Source organism: Oryx dammah, unplaced genomic scaffold (assembly GCF_014754425.2).
Source record: "Oryx dammah isolate SB20612 unplaced genomic scaffold, SCBI_Odam_1.1 HiC_scaffold_29, whole genome shotgun sequence".
NCBI lineage: Eukaryota > Metazoa > Chordata > Mammalia > Artiodactyla > Bovidae > Oryx > Oryx dammah.
In genome coordinates this window covers 72,340,383-72,368,296 of record NW_024070213.1, presented here as the reverse complement: position 1 = coordinate 72,368,296, position 27,914 = coordinate 72,340,383, and the positions used below count along the sequence as shown (strand labels likewise).

Below are 27,914 nucleotides of genomic sequence, written 5' to 3'. Positions count from 1 at the left end.
AGAGAAGCCTGGAGGGCTACAGTTCATGGGGTCGCAAACAGTCGGATACTTCTGAGCGACTAACACTTATTTCTTACATTTTTCCTCAAGCTGCTTTGAGTATACCTAAAGCATTAAAGGGCTTCCCTGGTGGCTCAGATGGTAAAGAACCTGCCTGCAATGCAAGAGACCTGGGTTTGATCCCTGGGTTGGAAAGATCTGCTGAAAGAGGGCATGGCCACCCACTCCAGTATTCTTGCCTGGAGAATCCCTATGAAGAGAGCAGCCTGGTGGGCTACAAGCTGTGGGGTCAAGAAGAGTTGGATATGACTGAGTGACTAAGCACATAGAAAGCATTAAAAAAAATAATCAGTTAAGGCTTAAATACCTCATGGCCAGAGATCTATATATAATGTTAATTGCCGTATAACCCACACTTAACACAGTGCCTGGAATACAAAGGCAATTATTTGTTGAATGAATCAAAACCAGTTTCCAGCCCTAGAGCACAGGTTGGCCAACTCCAGCCCACAGGCCAAATTTTACCATGTCCGTCTTAGGTAAATAATGTTTTCTTGGAACACGGCCATGCAATTGCGTACTGTCTACAGTTACTCATACTAAATCAGCAGAGTTGTGGTTGTGACAGAGACTATATGGTCCACAAAGCCCAAGACATTTATTAACTGGCCCTTTACAGAAAGTTTGCTGATGCTGTCCTGGAAGAGCTAAGGATAGACCTTGTCTATTAATTCACTGTTGGCAAAAGGGCTTTAGTTCAAACAGCTACTCAAAATACTAATGGCTACCAGGAGTGCAGTTGTTAATAATGATTTGGAACACAAAGGGAAAAGAGTACAGTTCTCAATAATCAATGTCTGTTATGGTTTAGGAAAAGGAGAAACAGGATTGTAAATAAAAAACCTTTGAAAACTTCTGCTATAGAATATTTTATATTGTCTGATAGTTTCACAAAGATGAGTTAGCTGCAAAATAATATGCAAAAACCTCAACAGAAAACCCCAAAAGGAATCGAGAATAGTCCATGTGAATGCTTAGGACTGTCTCACAAACAACAATTTTGGTTCTGGTATGGTTGATGTTACTCCATTTTACAACATTCAAGAGGCACCTTATTCACTTGGTCCACAGATTCAGTTGTTTATTTGTGAGGATGAAAAAAGTATTATTAGGAGAACTTAAGGTAAGACTCCAACATATCCCAAAACTCCATCATGTTTTACATATAGAACTGAAAAGGGTATCTGGGGTAAAGTATATTCTTTACATGTGAAGCTAAATTTGGTTTATTAAATCTCACTTTGATTATGAAGTAGCTAATATAATAAACAGCCTAACATGAAAGTATTCATGCCACTAGGGCTCTGCAAAGTTTTCTTTCAGATTATTTTTAAAAGTTCTTTGTTTCTTGGGCCTATGTCAAGTACTTGTGCCCCAGCTACCAAGGGAGTCTTCAAAACCCAGTACTTGGCATTTTCAGATTGTCCACCAAGACTCATTTAGGTCTGCGTGCTTTCAGATACCGAGTCTCTCTAAAGATAATGTGAACACCCACATCTGTATGTTCATATATGACATTTATAGTCAGATATTACGTTTCTGTCAGATGCAGCCTGGCCAGGGTATATTGGCCATACCCTGGCGGGATAGAAAGTAAAGAGCCATGCATTTGATATTTAAGTGGCAAGGCACTGATGGGAATGGTTGGATGGGATGTCACAAGGTCAGATCAAATTTAAATCTTAAAGCCCGTAAAGTCTAGGAGAATTAAGTGATATTAGACCAGTGGTTATCAGTAACATCTCTCAATATCATAGGAATTGGATATGTGTGTGTTTTTAAAAGTACTGATAATACCTCCTTTCCTCAAGATCCAAAGACCTATATCCCTTTTTTTTTTTTTTGCTTCCAAGTAAGTGTTCCCAATTTAGTACAGAAAGGTCTTTGTGTTCCTGAGGCCTCCAGAATATTTTAAACAATCCTTAGTCATTCAAATAATCCATTCTTAACAGCTTAGCTTCCATACATCACACAAAAGAAGAGATACCACCACTCCAAAGGGATGACTATTTGGGGGAGTAAGAAGGTTAACCAGATATTTTACTATGTTCCTAGTGAAGCCATATTTTCTCCAAGCCTCCTGAATTTGTGAGTCCAGAATTTAACACTTACACCAAAGGTGCTCAATATTGTTTACTGAAAAGGTTGCAGAATGAAATGATTACATCAACTACAAAGATATCCTCATTAGTGAGGGAAAGTATTTGTTTTCATTCATCTCGAGAAATCAGAAGTGAAGCTCTTTACTACCAGCAGATAGATTAGAATTCAAGTTAAGGGTAAGGATTCCAGAACAAATCACATTCATTTCTATGAATGGAAAAATGTCACAAACATTTATTTTAACATAGATATTTAGATTTTATAATACACTACCCCCCACAAGGATGGGAGAACACTTTTTAAACAGAACTTTTACAGTCTGTTTCAATTTAAGGCTGAATTCAGAAATAAACCGAATTAGTCTTCTATGAGAGAAGGAACAAATGACTACACAAATTTTTATTTCATTTTAGTGTTACCTTCCTGAGATTTTAACAACAAAGCTTAACATGACTGCCCCCAAATGCACTTGAAACCGTAAAAAAAATGCCATAATTTTAGACTGTGGGTTTATATAATTTGCATTATATTCTAAGTGAAATTTCAAGACCAGGGCACTCCTAATGGAAAATTTCCTAATAAATGTGCCACAAGTTCAGAGGAGAAAAATTAACCAACTAACAAAAGACAGTGGAAGCACAGGTAGTTAACATAGTTTCCTCTAATAATGTCATTATCTTAATCTAAGCAGCAGTTTAGGTTAGCTAATGCCCACACTGGTGTATGCAGCTAGCTGTCTAATTTAATAGTTCTTCCTGTTACACTCTAGCCTCCTCAGTTTATTTACAGATGCACTTAGTACCCAGTAAAATAAAGACCACTTAGACAAATAAAAGGCATGCCACATTTGGAAGCCATAAACAATGCTTACATTTGGCTTTTTCATACATTATTCCACTTACTAGTATAATTATTAGGTCAATAAGCACTTTTTAAAAATAAAGTAGCTTTGAAACATGCCTGTCTTGGCAATTATGGATACAAGTCAGTATCTAAAAATAGCACACACATTTGCATTCTTGGACATTAACATACACCAAATAAATGGATAAAGGCAATGAGGACTGAAGTTAGAGGTAATTAGGCTGCTAGAATAAGGTGAGCATATGTGGAAAACACAAAAAGTGGGCAGGTACTTCTTATGATCAATCCTGAGTTTCAAAGTAGGATCTTCAGATTTTTAAAATTCTTTCCTTGCCAATACCAAGTAATTCCACCAAGGATGTTACAATAGAGATTATGTTAGTCCTACAATATGCCTATTCTAACTTTCTCTTGTGCTCTTAGCTCACAATTAAATGTATTATATAATTCTTAGAAATCTATCAATTGGGAGACAAACTGCAGGGTATAAGACTTTCAAAATCAAAGAAGAAACCTTAGCTAAAATATGAGCTCAAGCATTACATCAAAAAAAAAAAAACCTACTACTTTCCAGGCACTAATATATACTCATGAATCTCTACTACTTTCAAACATTTAACTGGACTCAAATTAGGTGGTTCTCCCATACCTTTAAAGACTTACACCCAGCAGTGCCTTCCACCCTAAGTCTGTGTCAAAATGAACTCCTTGGCAGAGACTGTTTCTATACTAACTGCTTCAAAGTAACATTTTCAGACCCTGATGTTCTCACCAAAGACACAAAGTAATAAAGAATAAAGCCTTTCCAACTATTTCAGACCCATTTCTCAGAAAATTTGAAATCAGAAAATCTCTGAAACCTAAAGTTTAGTGGCAAAACCTGACCTAATATAAAATTTTTATACAGCAAGATTTCACCTAAGCACTGATGTGAAGCTATTTACAGTTTTTATTTATCCCATTTACTGTAATTATTCATGTTTCACTTTAGAAATATTAAGTGCTTGACTACTCTTACTAAAATTCTAAACAAACTTTCCCCAAAGTTCTGAATTGCTAATTACCTGGCACCTAATCTCCTTCTGGAGAAGGGAATGGCAATCTACTCCAGTATTCTTTTTTTTTTTTTTAAATCCAGTATTCTTGCCTGGAGAATTCCATGGACACAGAAGCCTGGCGGGCTACAGTCTGCAGGGTTGCCAAGAGTCGGACACGACTGAGTGACTAACACAAGGGTTATAGGTAAAGTATTATGGACCTATAATCCATTTCATAAACATCTACTACAGCAAAATACTCTTGAACATACTTTTCACTTTTCTAATTTCTGTGTTGTCTACCTGGGGTTCACTGTTAGTCTAAAACTTACCCCTTCAATGTCATGTACACTCTCACCTCACTTTCAAGGTCTCACCTCACTTTCAAGGTCATCTTGGACTACTAAAGTCTGAGAGTTTTCACTTCTTCCTTTGATTCTATAAGCACTCATCCATATCACTCATTTGGGTATTATTTGGAACTTCCATTTACATTTTGTGATGATTAATTTTTCATGTCTTTGCTAAGAATCTTTTGTGCATAATAACGCAATCTAATCGTAACATACAGTAACTGAGAACAACTAGCTCTCATTTACAGGCAGTCAGATGAATGAGTCCTCAAGAGACAGATGCCCTAAATAATGAGGGATTATAGCTGGAAATAAATGTAACACTTAAAAAAATTCAGTGTAAAAAATAGCCTATGATGGGAATTGATAAGGACAAACCATTGAACACTGTATTCTCTCAACTAAAATTATACAATTTGTCAGACGAGCCATCATCAAAAATCTACAAACAATAAATGCTGGAGAGGGTCTGGAGAAAAGGGGACCCTATTGCCACAGTTAGTGGAAATGTAAATTGATACAGCCACTATGCAGAACAATATGGAGACTCCTTAAAAAACTAGGAATAAAATTACTAAATGACCCAATAACCCTACTACTGGGCATATACCCTAAGAAAACCATAAATGAAAAAGACACATGTACCCCAATGTTCACTGCAGCACTACTTACAATAGCTAGGACATGGAAGCAACCTAGATGTCCACTGACAGATGAATGGATAAAGAAGTTGTGGTACATATACACAATGGAATATTACTCAGCCATAAAAGGGAATGAGTTTGAGTCAGTTCTAGTGAGGTGAATGAACCTAGAGCCTGTTATACAGAGTGAAGTCAGTCAGAAAGAGAAAAACGAATGCCGTATATTAACACATATATATATATAGAATCAAGAAATACGATACTGATGAACCTATCTGCAGGGCAGGAATAGAGACACAGACATAGAAAACAGACTTTGGACACAGCAGGGGAAGGAGGGGGGACAAACAGAGTAAAAACAGCAAAAGTACTCTCAACTCACACAGTGATCAAACTTTTACTCTAAAACCATAATTTCTAACTGATAGATAATATTGATTCATCCTCTACAGAGGACCCTCTGGTGGACAAGATATATCAGTCACTAAAGCACCATAGTGCTTTTCAAAGTGGAGTTTACCACTTTTGCTCAATAGTAGCCCTGCTCCTTAGAAAGAGAACTTCTTAATCACCATTCTCATTCTTTTTCTGTTTCACTTCCTGCCCTTTCACCTCTTAATTGCCTATTATTATCACTACTTTCATGTAAACAATAGAAAAGTGTTATAAATGCTCTTCTGTATTTAAAAGCTTGCAAATCTAATCTTTTCTTTGTTGGTGGTGGTGGTTTAGTCGCCAAGTCCTGTCCGACTCTTGCGATCCCATGGACTGTAGCCTGTCAGGGTTCTCTGTCCATGGATTCTCCAGGCAAGAATACTGGAGTGGGTTGCCATTTCCTTCTCCAGGGGATCTTCCCGACCCAGGAATCAAACCCAGGTCTCCTGCATTGCAGGCAGAGGATTTACCAACTGAGCTATGAGGGAAGCCCCTTCTTTGTTGAAGGATGACCAAATACGAGACAGAGCTCTCAAAAAAAAAAAAAAAAAGAGCTTAAGTATAAAAAAGCCTAAAATAGAGGGAATTTCAAACATTTGTTTAGTTAGCAAATAGAACTATATAAGCAATAGCAAGTGGCAACTTTGTGACTAGTTTGCATGTCCAAGACATAAAATATGATCTTCATATGTTCTCTAATTCAGAACAGCCAGAATGGCTGACCAGTTAATTATTTAATATAGGGAGCACGAAAGCTTCCTATTAAACTCCCCTACCTTACTGCAGGATTAGCTCATGGAAGCAGGAATTCTAAATACTTAATCCCTGAAACTATCCTGAAGTTATCACCTTTTTACACTTCTCTAAACCACATCATATCCTCTCTCTGATACACACCCTGTTCTTGTCAAGTAGTGATGTTCAGACTCAATACTCTGTTTCTTCACAGAACGTACCCATTATTTCCAGGGAAATAACCAGCACTAAATTTCCAAGAAACTAGGTACACTACAGACTATAATTTATGTATCTTACTTCTTTCATAATCTGAAATTACTTGAACTGCATGCAGGTTAGCTTAAAAATCCTTTAAAATTTGGAACAACCTTAAGACACGACTTTTATAAAAATGGTTGTTTAATGAGGTTTGTTCTTAAACAAACATAAAAAAGAAACAACTTTCTTCTAGAAGGTAAAAACATCATTTGTTTTGGAGAACTATCACTTCAAATTCTCAGGTCAAGGAGACATTACTAAGCTCAAAAGGGGAAAAAATACATAGCTTCACTGTATGAAAGCTACTGTGCTGTGCTTAGTCGCTCAGTCGTGTCCGACTCTTTCTGACCCCATGGACTGTAGCCCGCCAGGCTCCTCTGTCCTGGGGATTCTCCAGGCATGAATACTGGAGTGGGTGGCCATACCTCCCTCCAGGGGATCTTCCCAACCCAGGGGTCAAACCCAGGTCTCCCACATTGAAGGCAGATTCTTTATTGTCTGAGTCACCAGATGAAAGCTACTACATATCCTAAAATTGTGAAAGACAACTATTAAAAATATATTCAACGTTATGTCAAAACTTGAATACAGCAACCTATCTATGGTTAAGTCATCAGATGTACAAAACAAGTATTAAAACCAGAAAGTGGCTTAAAAAATTACATAATCTATTACTGTGATCAAGAATTGAATGAGAGGAATTCCCTGTTGGTCCAGTAGTTAGGACTCGGTGCTTTTACTGCCAGGAAACCTGGCAGTTCAATGCCTGGCCCGGGAACTAAAATTCTGCAAGCAGTGAGATGTGGCCCCCCTCCCCCACAAATGTTGAATAGACTGCTAAACAGGAAAAAAAAAAAAAAAGAAACTAAACTTGCCTCACAGTGTTCATCTATGGTTCCTATTCTTCTCTTCCCCCGCAACAAAAATTTGTTCAATATATTGTAAAGCATGGAAAAATGAGTAATACACACAAAAAAGTAATAACCAGACAAAGAGATGGGAATATCTTAACAGCCTTTCAAATAAATGTTGATATTCTCTTTTGATGCTATACCAACCTCTATTAGCTGCAATACACTGGAATCTATCAATAAATCAATAAACCTTATCAGTAAACCTTGTGTTCTCTATCACATTAAGACTCAGTGGTCTAGCTAGAACTTTGGAAGGATTTCTTATCCCTGCATGATTTTCATGCACTGGTGACTTGGAATATATTTGCTTATAGAGTCATGTCGATCTTCAAATATTGACATATTTTATTACATAGTATTTTAAAAACCATGTCCATTAACATCACCAATATCAGAAAACTTTTTTAAGATATTGAGAAACTGTGAAGAGCACAGTTTCTAACTAACACAAATTTTACAAAATTTTAACTTTCACTTGAAAATTAGAACTTTAACCATTGCTCATAAATACTGTCAATCTTTTCCTTTTAAAGCAACAGGTTCACTTTAGAAAAAATGTAATACCCAAGTCTGAAAAACTTCTTCAGTCTGTCAAGCATTCTTTTAAATAAAAACAGGGTTCATTAAAAAAGTGGCTGATTCAGCCTGCAACTCAAATAATCACAAGGATGCTTTCCATAGAGACAACCATTATGCTTCCGTAAGGAGCAAAAAAAAAAAAAGTATTTTAAGCATACTTTCTATTTAGTTATAGTATACTAAAATGATGTGTATAAAGTTGCTGTCTGATTTTTTTTTAACTTCTTCAAGTGTGTTTAGGTTTTCTTTTTTCTTTTTTAAAGTGTGGGTATATGGCAATGAAGAATACAGACAATGACTGCTAATACAGTGTGGTACTCTGACCTGATTTAAGATGTCAAGCTTTATCGACTTTTGGTTTTGTACATTGGTACAGCTATCAATACAGTGAAAATGCAAAGGATATCTCAGTATTACTGTAAAAAGTTTTCTACTTGTAGACTCCCTGCAAATGTTGAGGCAATCCCCAGGATTCCTTTGACCATTCTTAGAAAACCACTGAGCTAGACAATTTATTTGTTCACAATCACAATTTTCCTCCTTAGTTCTCATTCACACCTTAGTAGGAATCTTAAAAATTAAGTAACCTAATCAACTTTACTTGGCACTAGCAATGCTAAAGGTGAAGAGAAGCTTTATTATAAAGAACAAGAATACTACCCGTTAGTGTATTTTATAAACATTTATGAATAATACTGCACTGAATCCTCAACATCTCTAAGTAGTATATGCCATCTTTCCCACCAAGGAAGCAAAGAGGTTAGGAAAACTTTAGAAAAGAAGTACAAATTTTGCCTTAAAATTCACTGCACTGGTAAAAATTACCAGTGATACTAATTTTCTTCATTATACTTATCTGTATTCAAAGCACTTTAGTGTAATATCTCAAGTTCAACAATTTCAAGAGCAGCACAATAATACACATGTTTATATACCTCATTACCATCCTTTGTTATTATCTGTACAGCACAGAATTCAAGATTCCTGAGGGATTCCCCAGTTTTGCTACAGATACTGAAGAGCTTAACGATAACTACAAATCTTAGAAGCAGCAGATGTAACTATGAAGGCATAATGTAGTCTCACTACAACCTTAAAGCACAAGGTAAAAGTTGGATGCAATATGCACACCACTTTGACACCAACAACCTATTAATTAAACAAAAAGAGCTTTTATTTATAGTCCTTATTTCCAGTATCTAAGAACTTTTAGAAACTCCATTTTTTTTTTTAGAACACAGTGACTTGAAAAATATATTCTAATAAGGAAAAATTATAGAAAATACAGATAATTAGAATTTTGAGTAACATTTTCCATTTCCTCTTTAGAAGCTTTTGCCAAAAACTGCTATTAAATGGACAAAACAGATTTTCTTTCATCTTTGTTTCTTTCCCAGAAGGCAAAGAAGAGGAAAGCAACAGGTAGAAGTGATCCACCAATAGGGCAATTAGTCCACTGTATACTTTCAAAATAAAGTTACTTAGCAAAATGCTAAGTTTTAAATACAGGAAAGAAAACTATTTTATTAAAAGTACTATTTACTGAAATAAATACTCAAAGCAACTACTGAAATACTCAAGAAGCAGCTCTATCATGTAGTAAAAGTGATGATTTCAAGAAATCAGTAGTGATCAAAATTATGTACAAGTGATCAAAATTATGTGTAACTGGTTTAAATGGATGCTCTCTTCCTTTAATATCTTTAAGTCTACCTGTTCAAGTTAAAACCTCTCACCATCCACCACTGGATAAGACCACCTAGTGCACACACAACTGCAAAATTAAAAAATAGTCAGGAACCAGTCCAATATGAAATACAAAATCAGAACATTAGATAATTATTCTGTAAGTTTTTAATAGACTAAGATTCTTAACTTAAATGTGAACATATTTCCAGTACTTGAGCACCTCATATGCAATTTTAGACTTAGTAATAGCCCAGAATATTGTTCTACACAGTAAATTCCAGATGGAAATTCTTCAGTTCATATGGCAAATATACATCCTTTTTCTTTTTTTGGCCTCAGGGTATCTTGTGGGATCTTAAGTTTCCTGACCAGGGACTGAACCCAGGCCCTGTGCAGTTAAAGTGTGGAGTTCTAACAGTTGGACCGCCAGGGAATTCCCCCAGTATTTTTCCTTTTGATAAGTAATTTAAGTATTATTTAAAACCCTGGTACATTTCCTCAAATTGTCATTTCTTTCTTTAATAAGTTTTAAGGCTGGCTCCTTTAAAAAAGTTTAAATATCTTGATCCATTATTGATACAATGAAAAATTCTTTAAGACATTACTGAAATAATAATCAGTTGCTATGTAGCCTTTATTTGACTAATATCGGTAATAAAGACACCAGTATTAGGAAGTATAGAGAACTGGTATTTCTTTTTGTTAGTGGCGTACTTTGAAAAGTGATTTTAATTTTTTTAAGGCAGCAAAAAGTTCCTGGTAACTTTTCTCCTATGAAATATAAAATATAAGATTAAAGGGACTGGTCTTAGAATCCAGTGATCAAATAGGCTCAAACAAACTACGAGATTAAACATCAAGCCAGTCTTTACTGCAAATAGATAATTTCATTCTATTCCTTGAACCTACTGCTTCCATTGTATTCATAAAATTTCCAAAAGACTAATAAATGACTTAAAAGTCTTTTCACGACTTATAAGTCTTTTCACGACTTTTAAGTTCTCAAAAGGTAATAATTAGTACCTTTTAGTACTACTGCAAAATATTTTAAGAACACTGAAAAACATCAGGTTTTCAGCACAGGGCAAGTCATTTGCAGAAGTCTAATGTTACAATGAATCATCGCATCAGCCAAAATGTTTCTTCACTTTTTCTAAAAGAAATCCAATTTGAAAAGGGCAACTCTTATTAAGAGTCTTCAAAAATGATAGAAGAAAAAAAAAAATCAAAGCATAAATTTAGTTACAACCTTATATGGTCTTACAAAGTTTACAACCAATCTTTATCAAAATTTTCTATAGACTGAACATGTTACATCATTGCCATAATAGAAGACAGCTTTTGACTATTCAGTTCATAAATACTAAACTACTCCCCATGTCAGTCAAATCTAAACACTACAGATCAATAACCACTCCCTCTTTACCAATACATAACCCCAAAACACATCAAGTCTTTGGGAAAATGACATATTCATACCAATAAGATCCTGATATTCAATAATAAAACTGTCTACTTACACTTTTGGAAGAAAAATAAATGACACCTTTGAAAAATTAACCAAATTCTATTTGTATGAGATCCATTCCTTATTTAATTTCACTGCCTTAATAAACACTGATCAAATACCTACAACAAAGTCAAAGAAAACTGAACATGGATAATTTCTCATCCAAAGCTTAGACTTTATATTTAAAACAACATGTATAATTAGTTACTATGTTATCAATCTCTGCATCAGCCTTCTACCAATATTGAATTATATCAGAGGACGCACTTGGTAACACCCTCCTTACATGGTGGCTCCTTACCATGGGGACTCTTTCACTTTATACAGCTAAGAGAAAATACTGAAATGCCACAGTACAAGATTGCTTTGAGGATAAAAATCAATCTGTAAAAATTAAAATGGCTCCAAAGCCAATGTGGAAATGTTTCTTTTTGAAGGAATACAAAGATCTCTTCAAATATCTCTTTTAAATATTCATCAGTTAATACCTAAATATAAATGCTAAACACTATGCATAGGCAAGGTTCTAGGAATGAAGATACAGTAGAGAATAAAATGGGTCAAGTTCCTACCCTCACGGTACTTACATTTAACAAACCGGTATTATCTCTACGTTAAGATACTATGCTTGTGTTTCAGGGCATACAAACAATACATGGAGTTTATAATTTATTGGGATAACAAAAAAACAGGTAAAATAACAGATGGGAGGAAGCGATACTTGTCATAGAAGACACGATACGATTTTCATAGGGTGCGGGAGGGTAGGGGTTAGGGGGCAGAAGGAACAACACTGTCATGAACCCACACCACATTTTAAAATTAAGTCAGTTTATTATTGGGTTCTTCAGTTGTATTCCCATACCTGGCACATTAAAACCAAACTGGATACAGGTGTTTCAAAGATTTACTTTCTGGCTTCTTCAGATAAGGGAGTCTCACAATTTATTATGAATGACAAAAAGAAAATGCAAGTGAAACCACCTTCACAACAATGTATGGATGGGCTCAAATAAGACTATCATTCACGGCTCTGTGTCCTTAAAGTTATTTAATCATTCCGAATATCAACTTCCTCTCTTAAAACCTGGGAATGAAACTACCCAAAGGGTTCTCCTACACTGACTAAGGTACTTGTATTTTTCGAGTATGATGGGACGTCTATCCTCTACAAAATGTAATAATTCACCATAAAAACGTCGTATTTTTTCCTCCAGCTTCTCTACTATGGATAGACTGCTGCTGCTAAGTCGCTTCAGTCATGTCCGACTCTGCGACCCCACAGACGGCAGCCCACCAGGCTCCGCCGTCCCTGGGATTCTCCAGGCAAGAACACTGGAGTGGGTTGCCATTTACTTTCCTTCAAGTCAGCAGGACCACTGACTAGTTATCTTATCTCTTCTAGGCCTCAGTTTCCTCCACCGTAAATTCAGAGGGTGGGAGTGGATGATCTAAATAGCCCTTTCCGGCCCTTAAAAAGTCCCATGACTACATTATGACTCAAATACTATTCAAGGTTCAGTTTTTCACGAGTGATACCAGCTTTAGGTTAAATGAACGTCTCCTCTTCTTAAGTTACCTCTTGCTAAGATTTTGTTGAGCAAGTCCAAATAGCATTCTAATTACAAAATAGGAGGATAAAAAAATGAATTTTCGAGTTGAAAGCTTTAAGTTTTATAAGAATTATATAGTATATTTTAGATGTTTATATAGTAGATGCTATGCTACTAGCAAAACAAAAAAATCCAATCAGCTTGACTTTTAAAATATTAAAATCACAATCTTCATTCAGTGTCAACTTTCTACCCCGTTAAAACGTGATTTCTCATTACAGTAACACACAACTGCTCATCTTCACTCCGAACAAGAGCTGCAGGGCAAAAATGTTGTTCTAAACTAGTAAGAGGGAGCAAGCGAAGAGGAAGCAAATGGTCAGCTTAAACTCAACAAAGACAGTCTTCTGCGAAAGCTATCGGTGTTTTCAGAAGAAAAACTAGGATGGCTAGATTCAATGGGGGTAGTTTTAAACAATATTCATGGCGCTGACAGTCAGTGTTAGGATTAGACACACCGAGATGTCCGAAAAAGAGAAGACGACAAAAACTTCCTGGATTTTCTTTCCCTCTGTAAGAGAAAGAGATTTCCTCTTCCTGACGATTGGAAAGGCCCCTTTAACAGTTTTTCTCTTCGCGGTGGCTGCTGCCAGATTAGGTGGGGCTCCCTCCGCTGCCTTCCTCCTGCCACTTCCCGCAACAAATGGAGCAAACCAGCCCGGTTTCAGGCAAACTTTTCCCCTGTCAGGCTCGAGCCCGCAAGGCGCCGGGGAGTGGTTTCCCCCGAAAGCTCTCCGCCCCTGTTCGGGACTGGGGGAAGCTGAGTCTCCGCAAAAGACAACTTTCTGGTTTCCGTTCTAACTTCCACTCACACCCGGGAAGGAACCGAGGCGGCCGGCAAGGGGGCTCCGGGGCGCGGAGATGAGTCTTCCGGCGAGGGACGGCGGGCAGCTGAGAGGCAGCGGCGGCCGCGGCCAGAAAAGAGCAGGCGGGTGGGGGGGGGTCCTCGGGCTCTCACTTCCTCCGCCATATTTCAGACATTTGACCCCTTCCGCAAAGCGCGCTGTTCCCCCGCGGCGGCGGCTCGTCCCCGCCGGCCTGGGAGGCAGCGCGCTCGCCGCACCGGCGCCGGGCCCCAGCACCACCTGCCGCGCTGCGAGGCCGCCGTCGCCGCCGCCGCCCTGGCCCCCTGACCGTCGCGCGCGCCCCGCCCGGCCCGCGCCGCACCCCATCAGCTCCCCTCAGCAGGCGCCCGGCCCCCGCCCCGCGCGGCCGCCGCCGCCGCTCCCCTCAGTGGCCACGCACGCACTCTGCCAACCTCTGGCGCTGTCACCGGGTGCCCACAGCCAGCGTCGCCTCACGCTCCCTCCGGGTCGCTGCTCCCGGCGCCACGGCGGTCCTGCCGCTACGGCTGCTGCTGCTGCTGCCGCCGCCGCCGCCGCCGCCGCCGCCGCCGCCGCCGCCGCCGCCGCTCCGGCTGGTTTACACGCCTGACTCTGGGCGAGGTTTGGCGGTGTCGCCTTGACGTCAGGCGTTCAGCCTCGCTCTCGCTTCCGTCCGCGGGCGGGGCGCGCGGGTGCGCGGCCCGGGAAGGGGCGGTACCGAAGGGCGGGGCGAGAGAGTCGAGGGGCGGGGCCACTCGTGCCGCCGCCGGGCCCCTTTCGCAGCGTTTCCTCCTCGGTGTTTCTCTTCCTCCTCCACCTTACCCCTTCGGCCTCGCCTTGACTTCTGAGACCTTAGTGGGTTTACACTGGTGCCAAGGGCTTAGAAACCGTCCGAAACTCAAAAGATGCCTTTAGTGCAAACTGTAGTTTAATCACCGACACCACCAAACAGTTGGTGCTCGCGTATTCCTTTGTGTTGGGGAAAGTGGCCGGAGAAGTAACAGCGCTGTTTCCACACCTAGAGCTCCCGTGAAGGTGCCTAGGCCAGGGCATAGTCTTTTTCATTCTTGAAATGGTTTCTCCTGAAAGGTCAGGTGTCTTTATTACAATTCTTTCCAAATTACCCCGTCAAACTCAGTTAATCAATACATAATCCCAAACAACTTTGTACCTAAATTAACTATATGAGTGAAATAAAGCGTATAATTAAATGCATGACTCTAAAAGAATTACCCATAGGGGTCCTTATGATGTGACTACAGGGCAACAGAAAGCACTTTCTGTTCCAAAATGCCTCGTTTCAAAAAGGGTGGGGATTTAACAGTGGAATTTACCACTATTAGAGAAAAGACTAAAATAAAACTACCCTTTATACAAGATGTTAGCTTTTATGAAATTGAGTTTTGGTGGACAAAAGTATTCAAACAGCAAAGTGCAGGGAGAATTTGGGATTGGGAGGTCATTAAAGATTTATTTTTGCTTAGTCCATAGTTTAACTGGACCCTGTTATAAAGCATTCTTGAAATAAATCTTTATGAATTTTTATAAATTTGGAAGATTAGGGGAAATATGATTACTTTTGCTCTTTTTAAGAATACTAGTAATTGAAAACTAAGTTAAAGGAATAGATAAGAATGAACTATAATTATCCTTAGTTTTTTTGTATGTAACTGCTTTCTAGATTTTTCATGATTTAGGTTGATTGAATATGTTACGTATTTTGGTTGTTTCCTTAGAAAATCCTTTTAAAATGGAGATTTCAAAGGCAAGTATCAGAGCAGTCTGTAGGAATTATTGTAAATTCTGAATGAATGAATCGCCAATAAACAAATTTATTGACCTTTCAATTATTGCATAAAACTTTGGAAAGTCTGAAAGCCTGGAACTGAGTTCATGGGAGCAATGTTACTTGGCTATACTGTTTTTTCCTTTCTCTCTCTCTGTTTAAACTCTTTGACCTTTGAGCAATTGATTTTCTTTTTACCCAGAAAGAGTAGGTTTTAGAAGATTGGAGCTAGAATTATTTCGAGTTTGAGAGAATATGTAAAATAGTTTAATTAAAATATATTTGTAAGAAAAGAAAAATATTTGTTTTCTTCTGTTAGACTGGAAATCGTTCCACTCGTATTAGGCTGTTATCTCTATGCGGAGAATGCCAGACTGTACATCTTTTAAGCATGCATGTATGTTCGGTCACTTCAGTCATGTATGGTCGGTCACTTCGTGTCCGACTCTTTGCGACCCCATGGACTGTAGTCCACTAGGCTCCTCTGCCCATGGGATTTTCCAGGCAAAGATCTTTTAAGCACTGAATTCATTTTTGGGTTTGAGTTCTTGAAAGCTCCTGTCACCTTGAAACCTGCACCATGATATTCCACTGGCAACTTTAATAGGTCATGCGGGCAAACTGAACTCATCACCTTTGTCACCAGACGAGTTTCTTCTCCTTTGTTAATTATATCATCTTTTAAATTACCCTAAATTGTCTAATTTAAATTAGACTAAATTATCAGTCTTAAATCCTGATACTCCTTTTTCTGCCTTTCCTGAAGCCATCAGTCAATTGGCAGGTCTATCAGATAGTAATTCATTTCTCCTGAGACTGCGCTGTTTGGCTTGGCATTTCTTCTCAACTCTTGGACTCTGGGGCCACCTTCCTACCTTGCCTGTGGCCTCCTGTCTGTTCCTACTGTCATCCTTTCTACACATTGTTGCCAGATATTACCTTAAAGCTTACTAAGCAAGCCACTCTCTTCCTAAGAGAGTATTCAGTTACTCCCCTGTCCTACTAAAACTAAAATCCTTGTATCTTATTTTTCCCTTCCACTTAAAAATGGCTTACAGTCAGAGTAGACTTCTCATCTTGCTCAGACATAGTGCTTCCCCACCTCTCCGGTGTGCCGAGGTGATTTCCTCTGCTTGGAATGCCCCTTCCTACCTCTACCCTTCATTCAAGGTCCATTTGCTTTCTCCAAGAAAGAGCATCTTTTCTGATAGTTCCAATTTAATGTGGTCTCTTCTCTACTGAATTCCCGTAACACTACTGCTCCCTTTTTTTGTCACTTATTTTCTACCTTCCTACTAGGGCAGTGGCTTGCAAACTTTTTATAAAAAGCCAGATAGAAAATATTTAAGTTTTTGTGGGCCAGATTTACAGCTACTCAACTCTGCCTTTGTTGTGCAAACAGCCATAGGATACGTAAAGAATGAGTGTGACTATTTCTAATAAAACTTTATTTATGGATACTAATTTGAATTTCATATAATTCAAATGTTTTTCTTTTTAAAAGAATCATTAAACATGTGAAAATTATTCTTAGCTCATGGCTGTAACAAAAACAGACGGTGGGATGCCGTTGTTTGCCTGGCTGTACTCAGGGCCAGCTTTGCGGGCATGTGATAGGGCTCTGTGCTCAGAAAGTCCCCATAATTGTTTCAGTGAGCTCTGATGTCACCATCTTGAAATTTTTAATGATATTTGAACAAAGAGGTCTGCATTGTCATTTTGCACTAGGTCCCTCAAATCATCTAGTGGGTCCTACTGGTACTGGGAGATAAAGTCTATAAGATAAGGATATATATTTCTCATGTTTGGCATGGTGGTTTTCCTCTAACAGGCGGTGATGGATTTTCGGTTCCTTAAGTACTGTGGAATAGTGGAGAACACCAGAGTCAGAGTTCAGCTCCACCCCTTACTAGCTGCATATGATGGTGGTGCTCAATCTTTCAGTCATGTCTGAATCTTTGTGACCCTAGGGACTATATCCCCCTAGGCTCCTCTGTTCATGGAATTTTCCAGGCAAGAATACTGGAGTGGGTTGCCATTTCCTGCTCCAAGGGATCTTCCTAACCCAGGGATTGAACCACATCTCTTGCTATGGCAGGTAGATTCTTTACCACTGTGCCATCTGGGAAGCCAAATAGCTGCATAGTCTTGGGCAAATTCCTTAATTCTATCAAGGCATAGTTTTCTCATCTGCAACATGGGGTATATAGCCTCTGCCTTACAAAACCGTTGTCAGATAGAGTAACCATATCTTAGCTCCTGGGACTAGACGAAGAACCTCAAAATTAGGTTTCCCCTTTTTAGGGGAAGTGAATTAATAGTGTGCTCAGCCATAATTCTTGCTGTATTAAATCTGATATTATATTTCTGATTTTCTATGTGCTTACTCTCTTAAATGTTGTACTTCAAATACCATTTATACCTCATTAGTTTCATTTCAATGGTCCACCTAAGTAAAGGTCTTATTGCAAATGCAAAATTAGATTTTAAAGAACCTTCACATTTACAACTTTCCTAATTAACAATTAATGATTATTCGCATTAACAAGAGTCATGCTGTTTAACTTCCAATTAAGCATGGTTATCAGTAGCATTGAGAATCATTAATGTTAAATATTATTATATTATTTCATTCACAAATGGATATTAAAATCTGATCCTTTCAAGACACTTTGTTACAAGTTTTTCTATTGTGTAAGTGTGTACGTGTGTGTGTGTGTGTGTAATATATGATTATATAAATGTAGTTCTGTTTCTTTGCAACACCCTGCATAGCTGGGGTTGGAGGTTGAGAAGGATAAGAAGGCTGTTTGTTGATACAATAGAGGGAAAACAATGACTTAAATCCCAGGTTAGTTTTGTTCTGTTTTCTTGGTTCATGATTGTGTTTCAAACTCTATGCAGTTATTTTAGAAATTCTAGCATTTAATCATGTGAGAGAACAGGCAAGCATATTAGACCATTGCTATTATAGGAAAACAACTTAGGACTCATACTCTCCTAGGGTAGTTTGTGTTTCTCTAAGATTTCTGATATGGGGAAACCTCATACTCATATATCGGAGAAGGCAATGGCAATCCACTCCACTACTCTTGCCTGGAAAATCCCATGGGCGGAGGAACCTGGTAGGCTGCAGTCCATGGGGTCTCGAAGAGTCGGACATGACTGAGCGACTTCACTTTCACTTTTCACTTTCATGCATTGGAGAAGGAAATGGCAACCCCCTCCAGTGTTCAGAATCCCAGGGACGGAGGAGCCTTGGTGGGCTGCCATCTATGGGGTCGCACAGAGTCGGATACGACTGAAGCGACTTAGCAGCAGCAGTAGCAGCATACTTATATATAAGAAAAATGAGGTAGTTTGGCATGGTTTCTACTCAAATAGCTATAACTGCTTATTTGTCTCAAGATATGTTTCAAATTCTGTCTGTACTCTATTTCAGTAGTTGTAGGCTCGACCACCAGGTCTGCCTATACCACGTCAAGTAAACCTTAACAGTTCTATAATTTTGTCATTGATAATGTCTATAGTGTAAGGAACAGATTATACTTCAATTTTTTCCCCTTTCTTAAGCTATAGCTGAGAAAAACCATACAAATGAAAATGACATTCCCAGAGCCATCATGTAAATGAATGTTGAAGCAGAAAACGACTGGAAGAACCAGCTTCACAAAATTCCCCTTGTCGTGAAACTTTCAAAAGAAATTAAGAAAATCTTCAAAAACCACATAAAAGTGCTTTCAGAATCTGGGCTTTCTCCAGATCAAACATCTAATAAAAGTGTGCCAAAGCTGCCCAAAAGTTAGGTGTCCTCTCAGACTACCATTATGACAGTCCTGGCTTCTATTCTCAATCACTCCCAAGTCCGGTGTATGAATCACATACTTAAGTAATGATGACAAATTCCAGGAGGCTGGTTTGAATAATCCATTATATAGATGAGAAGGCCAAAGCTTAGAAAGGCAAAGTGACCAAGGCTATATATAAAAATGTGGGTAAAGTTGAAATGTATATCTTAGTTTGCCTACCTTCATCTGGCACCATGCTGCTGCTTCTGCTGCTAAGTCGCTTCAGTGTCCGACTCTGTGTAACCCCATAGTCGGCAGCCCACCAGGCTCCGCCGTCCCTGGGATTCTCCAGGCAAGAGTACTGGAGTGGGGTTTGGCACCATACTGTCCTGTTATTCCTTTATTAAGGCTGTTCTTTCAGCCAGAAAATCTCTTCTGTCTCTTTTGTAATTTTCTAAATCTTAGTCATCGTTCAAGACCTTGTGGTTTCTTGCTTCTCTGAATAATTATTGTTTTTAACACTCATTTGGTACTTATCAAACATTGCCTTACTTAAATTGCTTTTTGTCTTCTCTCCGTCCTGAGATCTTTGAGAACCCAAACATATCTTACACTTCTTTGTACTTACCAAACTGCTTGGCATCGCATATTAGAAATAAAAATGTAGTTTGAGGGGACATCAATCTTGCCAATCTTGATTGGATTCTCCAAGCTAATCAAAGTGGATTTGTGACCTCTGGCAGTTATTTAACCTTTCAGAGTTTCTTACTAGTAATCTTTAAAATGTACATAAAAGTATTTAAAATATAGTTTTGATATTTTAAAATAAGGGATCCTGTATAAAAATGGAAGTAATATAGAGTAACAATTAAGTGGATTGGTGCTGGAATCAGATTACAAGTTCAAATGGAGTTTCCATTCATCTTAGGGAACTTATTTCTGGTTCCCGTTTTCTCATTTGTAAAAGGAGTACGCCAATAGAACCTATGTTATGGTTTTATTGTGAGGATTAAAAGAGTTAACAATGCAAATAGAATAGTACCCACCACAAACTAAGCATTGGCTACGTCATCATGAAAAGATTCTCAGTAAATGCTGGTTCATACTGCATCCTCTGGGACAATAAAACTTTGTATAAACATAGTAAGAGTTCAACAAATGCTTGTTAAACTTTCCTTTTGCTTTTTTTATGACAGTCGGACATGACTTAGTGACTGAACAATGTGACAGTCCTCAATAAAGGATTGTTTGTGTTCTAAACTTTCTTCACATCAACAGTTTGTAACTTGAAGATATTTATGGAATGGAAACAATGCTATAAAGTTTATAGTGTGGCTACCTTAAAATATGACTTGATTATTAGGAAAGGTGAAAAAAAAAAAGGCTGTTTAAATCCATTGACACTGAAAAACACAGTTCCAAAAGTACTATTTCAACTGCTACTAATCAGCATTTATAACACTTTCCCTTTAATTTTCAAGGCACCTTATTCTCATGGTTTTTTTCTCTCCAGCTTTCTCATCTTCCCCTTTCTATTGCTATCCCTTCTTCCTCCTGACCTTTAAGGGTTGGAGTCCCCAGGGCTTGATCCCGGGCCCTTTTCTTCTTGGATACTTTCTTCTGGGCACTTCTAGTCTTTCCTATGGCTTTGTATGCCACTTACGTGCCGGTGGCTCATAGGTCTATATCTGCAGTTCAAAGTTCTTTACTGAGCTCCACATGCAGAGAACCAATTGCCTCCAGGAAACCTTTCCTTGGCTGACCTCCCCAAACATTCTCTTCCTCCAGGAATCCTCCTATCAACAAGTGGTATCAACTCCCTACAACTGAGAACTATCATTTCCCTTTGCCTTACTCCACATATCAAATTCTTCACCAAGTCCTGTTGATTTTACAGTTGACCCTTGAGTAATACAGGGGTTAGAGCCACTGACCCTCCACTCAGTCCAAAATTTGAGTATAATTTGTAGTTGGATCTCCTTATGAGTTGGGAGGGTCCTCTAGATCCTCAGTTCCTCATGGGCAGATTCACCCAACCTTAGGTACTATAGAGCTATAGTTTTTACTCTTGGAAAATTAGCTATATATAAGTGGCTCAGCACAGTTCAAACCCATGTTGTTCAAGGATCAGCTGTACTTCCTAAATCACTAAAATATGACCACTTTTCTCCATTTTCATTATCTGGTTCAGTTATGTACTTTTGCCCTTCCTTCTATCCATTCACTAAAAGTGGTGTTAATTTTTTAAGAAAACTTTTTATAATGGAAAATTTCAGTTACACATAGAAGAATTAATGAGCCTCCATGTACACATCTTCAATTCCAACATTTATCCTAATTTTTGCCACTCTTGTCTCATCTGTCCCCTCTTTTATTTTTTTCTGGTTGGAGTAGTTTAAGGAAAAGCCTATAAATAATTTAGTATGTATTACCCACAGATAGGAACATTTAAAAAATATAACCATAATGTCATTATCATACCTAATAAACTTTTAAAAGATTCCTTAACAAAATATGATCCCCAGGCCAAATTTAAAATTTTCTGATTGTATTGAGGATGGCTCCTTACTGTTGATTTGTTCCATTTGTCATCCAAGCAAGTTTAAACACAATATTTAATTGAATATTATCTTAAATGTTGAATATTATCTTAAATCTCTTTCACTCTCTAATAGCTCTCTTCCTCTTGTTGAGTGGATAACCATTTGTGTTTTTCTTTTGTGATGTGCCTTTTTTTTTTTCATCTTTCAACTTCTGTATAAATAATATGACTTTTGGTGGATAATTGTGGCAAAATCCTATAGCTTTAGAAAAAAATCCTATAGCTTTGATATCACACATATTTATCTACAAATGCTAGACTGAGAAAATAAGGATCTTCCTTTCACATATTAACATTATGTCAAAAAATATGGAAGATGGATCAAAAACTATTTATTTATCTCAAAATCCAGATAAGTGAATATACTGCATACTAGAACTTATTTGCTCCTTTAAAAAATCCTTCGAGTTGGACAATTTTATCCCTGTCTTCAGGTTAAGAAACAGATTGAGAGAGGCTAAGTAAAAAATATGGGACTATGGCATCAGTCTGAAACAGGGTCAGAATCGAAGCCCCAAACTCTTTCCCAGGGGCTCACGGTCTCTCCATCCAGCCACGCTGCTATAGTAATAAAGCAATGAAAGGTGGTTTCAATAGGGAAAAACTATCAAAAGACAATTCTGGTAGATCCTTCACCCAGCTTTAAAAAAAAAATAAAAGAGTCCGAGTCCTACTTGAGTGTATATCAGGGGGAGTAGATTATTTTCATGTAAGGTGAATATATATGAGAAAGTAACTACTCAGTGTAATCCCAATGAAAATTGGTAAAAGTCTGATAAAAGTCGAACAGTGACAGAAACAGCCTCCTAAGGACATTTATCTCTCAGTGCCCTCCTGCTCTAGCTGATTCTGTCCATTTCTTTTTTCTTTTTAAATTATATCCTTTTGCCTTTTTAAGACGGACTTTACTATTAATATGCTTATACATTTCCTTCCTGCCTTTCTGTAGACCTCCGAACCACAGCTTCTTTTCACTGGGATCCCTTGCCCCTCCTGCTGCTGCTGCTGCTAAGTCGCTTCAGTCGTGTCCGACCCTGTGCGACCCAGAGACAGCAGCCCACCAGGCTCCCCCGTCCCTGGGGTTCTCCAGGCAAGAACACTGGAGTGGGTTGCCATTGCCTTCTCCAATGCATGAAAGTGAAAAGTGAATGTGAAGTCGTTCAGTCGTGTCCGACTCCTAGCGACCCCATGGACTGCAGCCTACCAGGCTCCTCTGTCCATGGGATTTTCCAGGCAAGAGTACTGAAGTGGGTTGCCATTGCCTTCTCCTAACTGTCTCTAAATTCTTCAGTGGCTTGTCATGTCCTTAATGCCTAAGAAGGCATGTCAAAGGGCTATGTTTGCCAAGGGAGAGAAATTATGTTTAAAATGTATTTGGCTTGAAAAATTCTGTCTGTTTCACCAGTGTGCCTGCATGTTCCTGCATTTACTCCAGCTGTGAGCTAGCCTGGCCTCCTCCTGCTGTTCTCCATGCTACTAGCTTAAGATGACACAAGAATTGCCCTGAAAAATCACACATTTATGATTGCTTCATGAATAGAGACATCCACAAACAACAAACAAAAAGCAAAGAATAACTGACCAATAGCCAAGAGAAGGAAAGTATTTACAGTGTATTGGTTAATGTGTATATTTCCCAAAGAACTGAAGTGTCAGGGAGAATAGATTATTTTGTTTGTAGAAGCATTGCTCACAATAGCCAAAAGGTGGAAGCAACTCAAATATCCGCTGACATATAGATGGAGAAACAAAATGTGGTGTATACATACAATGGAATATTATTCAGCCTTAAAGGAAATTCTGAAACATGTTATATCATAGGTGAACCTTGAAGACAGTATTATGCAAAGGGAAATAAACCAGCCATCAAAAGACAAATTTGCATGAGTCCACTTATATGAGGTACCTAGAGTAGTCAAATTCATAGGGACAGAAAGTAAAATGGTGATTGTCAGAGGCTGGGGGTAATGAGGAGTTAGTGTTTAATGGGTACAGAGTTTTAATTTGGGAAGATGAAATTGTTGGAGATGGATGGTGGTGAAGGGTGCAGAGCAGTGTAAAGGTATTTAATGCCATGAAACTGCACACATAAAGGTGGTTAAACTGGTAGATTTTAGGTTACCCAAATTTTACTACGATTAAAAAAAAACTGTTAAGAAACTGGACTCTGGATCAGAAAACCTGTGTTCAAATTATGACTCCTTCACTTCACTTAGCTTTGAGAATACACACTATTTCTACATCCTGAGTTTGAGTTGCTTCACCTAAAATCTGGATTAAGAAGAGTACATACTTAAATATATGATGGGGAGAGCAACAATTCCTAACTAAACCTGTTTCCTCTCTAAACAAACAAGCAAAAGGCTTGTGAGAATTAAATATGTCCATCTAATATCATTTATATTAATATGTTGCTTTGCACATAGCACTCAATCAATGTTAGACACTGTAATTTTATGACCATTTATTTACATTTAACTCACTTTTAAAGATTCTACTACTTCATCACTCAGTCATGTCAAACTCTGTGACCCCATGGACTATATAGTCCATGGAATTCTCCAGGCCAGAATACTGGAGTGGGTAGCCTTTCCCTTCTCCAGGGGATCTTCCCAAACCCAGGAATCAAACCAAGGTCTCCCACATTGCAGGTGGATTCTTTACCAGCTGAGCCACAAGGAAAGCCCAAGTTAGATGGGTAGATTTTCCTATGGGTTTTGGAAATTTACTCCAGATTTAGATCTCTTAATTATGTGGATCCAGGAAGGTGATTCAGGATCTAGATCAGCTGCGAAGGTAGCTGATCCAGAGATACTGACGAACAGCATGACATTTTGATGAGTTTGCAAAGTTTGGTGGAAAAAACAAAGGTTTTGGAATTGTGTTAAAAGTATCCCTTTATGTTTGGGAAATGAAATTTTCAGCCACTTTCTCTCAGCAAGGAAATAAGTAGCAAGGAAAATAATGTTTATTTTTGAATAATCTGAAACTTGAGATATTTTTTCAATAGTTTTGTGGCATTTGCTGCATAATCCAAGAGATACTCTCCAAGCTGCAACCATGGGGAAATTTCCTCCAGCCTGGATCATGGCTCTCTGGAAAGCTGGCACTGAGGATGCATCTGCTAACTTGAATAATTACAGAACTATAATTGTGAAATGTCTCAATTTTACACTCAGAATTATTATCTCTTTGTGAATCATTTTCATCTATGTGTATGTGTGTGTATAGAATAAACAGTAGAAAAAGCTGTGAAGTTGCTGCTTTTGGAAAAGGGTAAACCTGAATAATACAAAGGAGAAAGCGTGCCTTACTTTTTGCAAACAAATCCTCAGCACTTCAATGTGACCACTGTCATCATTGCATTTTTAAAATTCTTTTTAAAGTTTTATTTATTTATTAAAAAACTTTTTTTTTGGGGGGGCGGCCATCACTGCATTTTAAAGATGAGGAAACAGGGCTCAGAACTTGCCTATGTGAGCAGTGAACTGGAATTTAAATGTAGATTGGCTCCAATGACGTGTTCTTTCTCTCAAACCACACTCTCCAAGCCAGAACTTCTTGCTGCTTGTTACTGTCATTGGAGTTAGTGTGACTAATGGAGCTGCTCAGGTTATGAAATCATCTTCTGGAGACGACCACTGTTCCTGGATGATTGTGATGGTGGCTCTGCTTGCCAACCCACCCTCTGCTAAGGCGGGAAGCTGCCACTCAGAGGAAGTGAACCAGAGGGCACAATAAAGCCCCTCTCGCCCTGAAATATTTCTTCACCTCCTTCTTGACCTGAAATAGCCACTATTAAAGCCACTCAGTTTGGAAAACAAAAGGGCACTTGTCTTCAGAAAGCCCTAGTTAGAGTATATACCTGGGAGTCAGAAGCAGGCACTTTCAGTGCTTGCTCTCTCTCATTAGCACAGTTTATGACATAAGCTTGTTGTCTCCTGGAAAGCCTAGAGAGACTACTTCTGGGAAAACACACTTGACAAGCAAGTGTTACCAGTGCTCCAGGAGCCCAGCAGGCCTGGGTAGGGATCCTGAAACCCACATAGTGATGGGGCCGACTGTGGACCCTGGGACAGTGTGGGCCTCAGTCACGGCTGCCTGGGATAATGATGGTCTGTTGGTTGTAAGTAGCAGATACCAGCCTGAGGTACCTTAAGCAGAAAGGGAGCAGATTAGAAGAATAGGGAGGTATCTCAAGGAATCCTAGAATTAAGGGGCAACCAAGTCTCAGGAAATTCCCTTGTGGCTCAGATGGTAAAGAATCTTGCCTATAATGCAGGAGACCCAGGTTCAATCCCTGGGTTGGGAAGATCACCTGGAAAAGGGCATGGCAACCCACTCCAGTATCCTTGCCTGGAAAGTCTCATGGACAGAGGAGCCTAGTCCATGGGGTTGCAAAGAGTCGGACACGACTTAGCAGCTAAACCACTACAGACCTCAGGAAAAGAGGAACCAAGGAAGGTTCTGAGATGACAGTGGTAGTTGGTAGACGTCCCAGCCTATAGTAATCAGCGACTTTACTTGGCTCCTGATTCCAGCATATCTTAAGCCTCAAGTTAGAGTGAGAATACTGTGTTCAGCTTAGGTGATTGTTCACAGTTGACTTGATCAGCATTGGCTGTGGGGGCAGGAAGGGGCAGGGGTCCATACAGTGACAAGTTCACACAATAGAAACAGGAACCCTCCCCGTGGGCAGTTTCCAGAGAAGAGGGGCTGAATTAGAGAACTACCATATATTCCTACAGATGCAGATCTTATGTGGGGAGTCATTCTGTATAGGGAGTTGCTTAGACAGAACAGTGTGGGGTGGTCAAGAGCGCTGGCTCTGGCGCTGTATTGCCTGAACTTGAATACCAGCACCATCACTTCCTGGGCAACTCGCTTAAGTATTCTGTGTGTCTGTTTGCTTTTCTCTAGAGTGATGATAGTAATAGTATTTACTACATGAGAACATTAGGATTAAATGAGCTAATACCAGCAAAGAGCTTAAAACAGTGCCTGGCACACAGTAAGCCCTGGATAAATCACTATTATTATCCAGCTTTTGAGGCATCATAATATTCATTGAAATTATCAAATGGGCTCTCCTCACTTTAAAAATACCCAGTGGGGCTCTTTTAATATGTAACTTTAAGAAAGAGGAACACAATCAGATAAACACTTCATTATGAAATACCTATTTGGAGACTCAGGCATAAATACAGATGCAACAATATCAGATATCAAGAAAAGAAGTAAAACAAAATAAAAACAATAAAAGAAAAAATATGGATGAAACATCAAAAGCACAGTCCACAAAGAAAAGAATTAATAAATTGGGCTTCATCAAAATTAAAAACTTTGGCTCTTTAAAAGGTGCCATTAACTGATTCATGATGTTCGACAGAAACCTACACAATTCTGTAAAGCAATTATCCTTCAATTAAGAAGTAAATAAATTAAAAAAAGAAAAAAAAGAAAGTATGCTAAAATGGTAAAAAAAAAAAAGGTGCCATTAAAAGAATGGACAAGCCAAATATTTCTAGAAATATTTGTAAATCATATATCTAATGAAGAACTTGAGTCCAGAAGAAACGAGCACTTAAAATTCGATAATAATAATAATAATAAGACAAACTGACTAATTGAAAAATGGGCAGAAGATTTGAAAGGTATTTCACCAGAAGCTATCTGAATGGCTAATAAACACATGAAAAGATGATTGACATCCTTGTTTTGGGAAATGCAGATTAAAAATCACAGTAAGATACCAATATTAAACTCTTTGGAATGACGGTGATGAAGAGTGACTTTATCAAGTATAGGAGGTGTGGGGAAACTGGAATGCATTCACAGTACTGGTGAGAATATAAAACAATACATCCACTTTGGCAAATAGTTCGGCAATGTCTTAAACAGTAAAACATAAATTTAGCATATGAACCAGCCATTCCTTTCCTAGGTACATGCCTAAGAGAAATAAATAACGTGTTCACACAAAGACTTGTCTAAAAATGCTCACACAATCATCATTCATAATAGCTAAAAAATGGATCAGGTGGCACTAGTAGTAAAGAACCCGCCTGCCAATGCAGGAGACATAAGTGATGCAGGTTCAGTCCCTGGATCAGGAAG

General features: G+C 38.5%; 1 protein-coding gene across 2 annotated transcripts in view; it reads right to left on the bottom strand.

The window, feature by feature from the left end:
• RAP1B (RAP1B, member of RAS oncogene family) overlaps nucleotides 1-14,286 on the bottom strand; it is a 46,672-nt gene extending 32,386 nt beyond the window's left edge. Inside the window, exon 1 of one of the 2 annotated variants that reach the window (XM_040233406.1) lies at nucleotides 14,056-14,286. The gene's annotated coding sequence lies outside the window, so the exon portion shown is untranslated. Of the gene's footprint in view, nucleotides 1-14,046 lie in introns of both variants that reach the window. The other variant, XM_040233407.1, reaches the window with a different exon arrangement.
• Nucleotides 14,287-27,914: the final 13,628 nt, after the last annotated feature.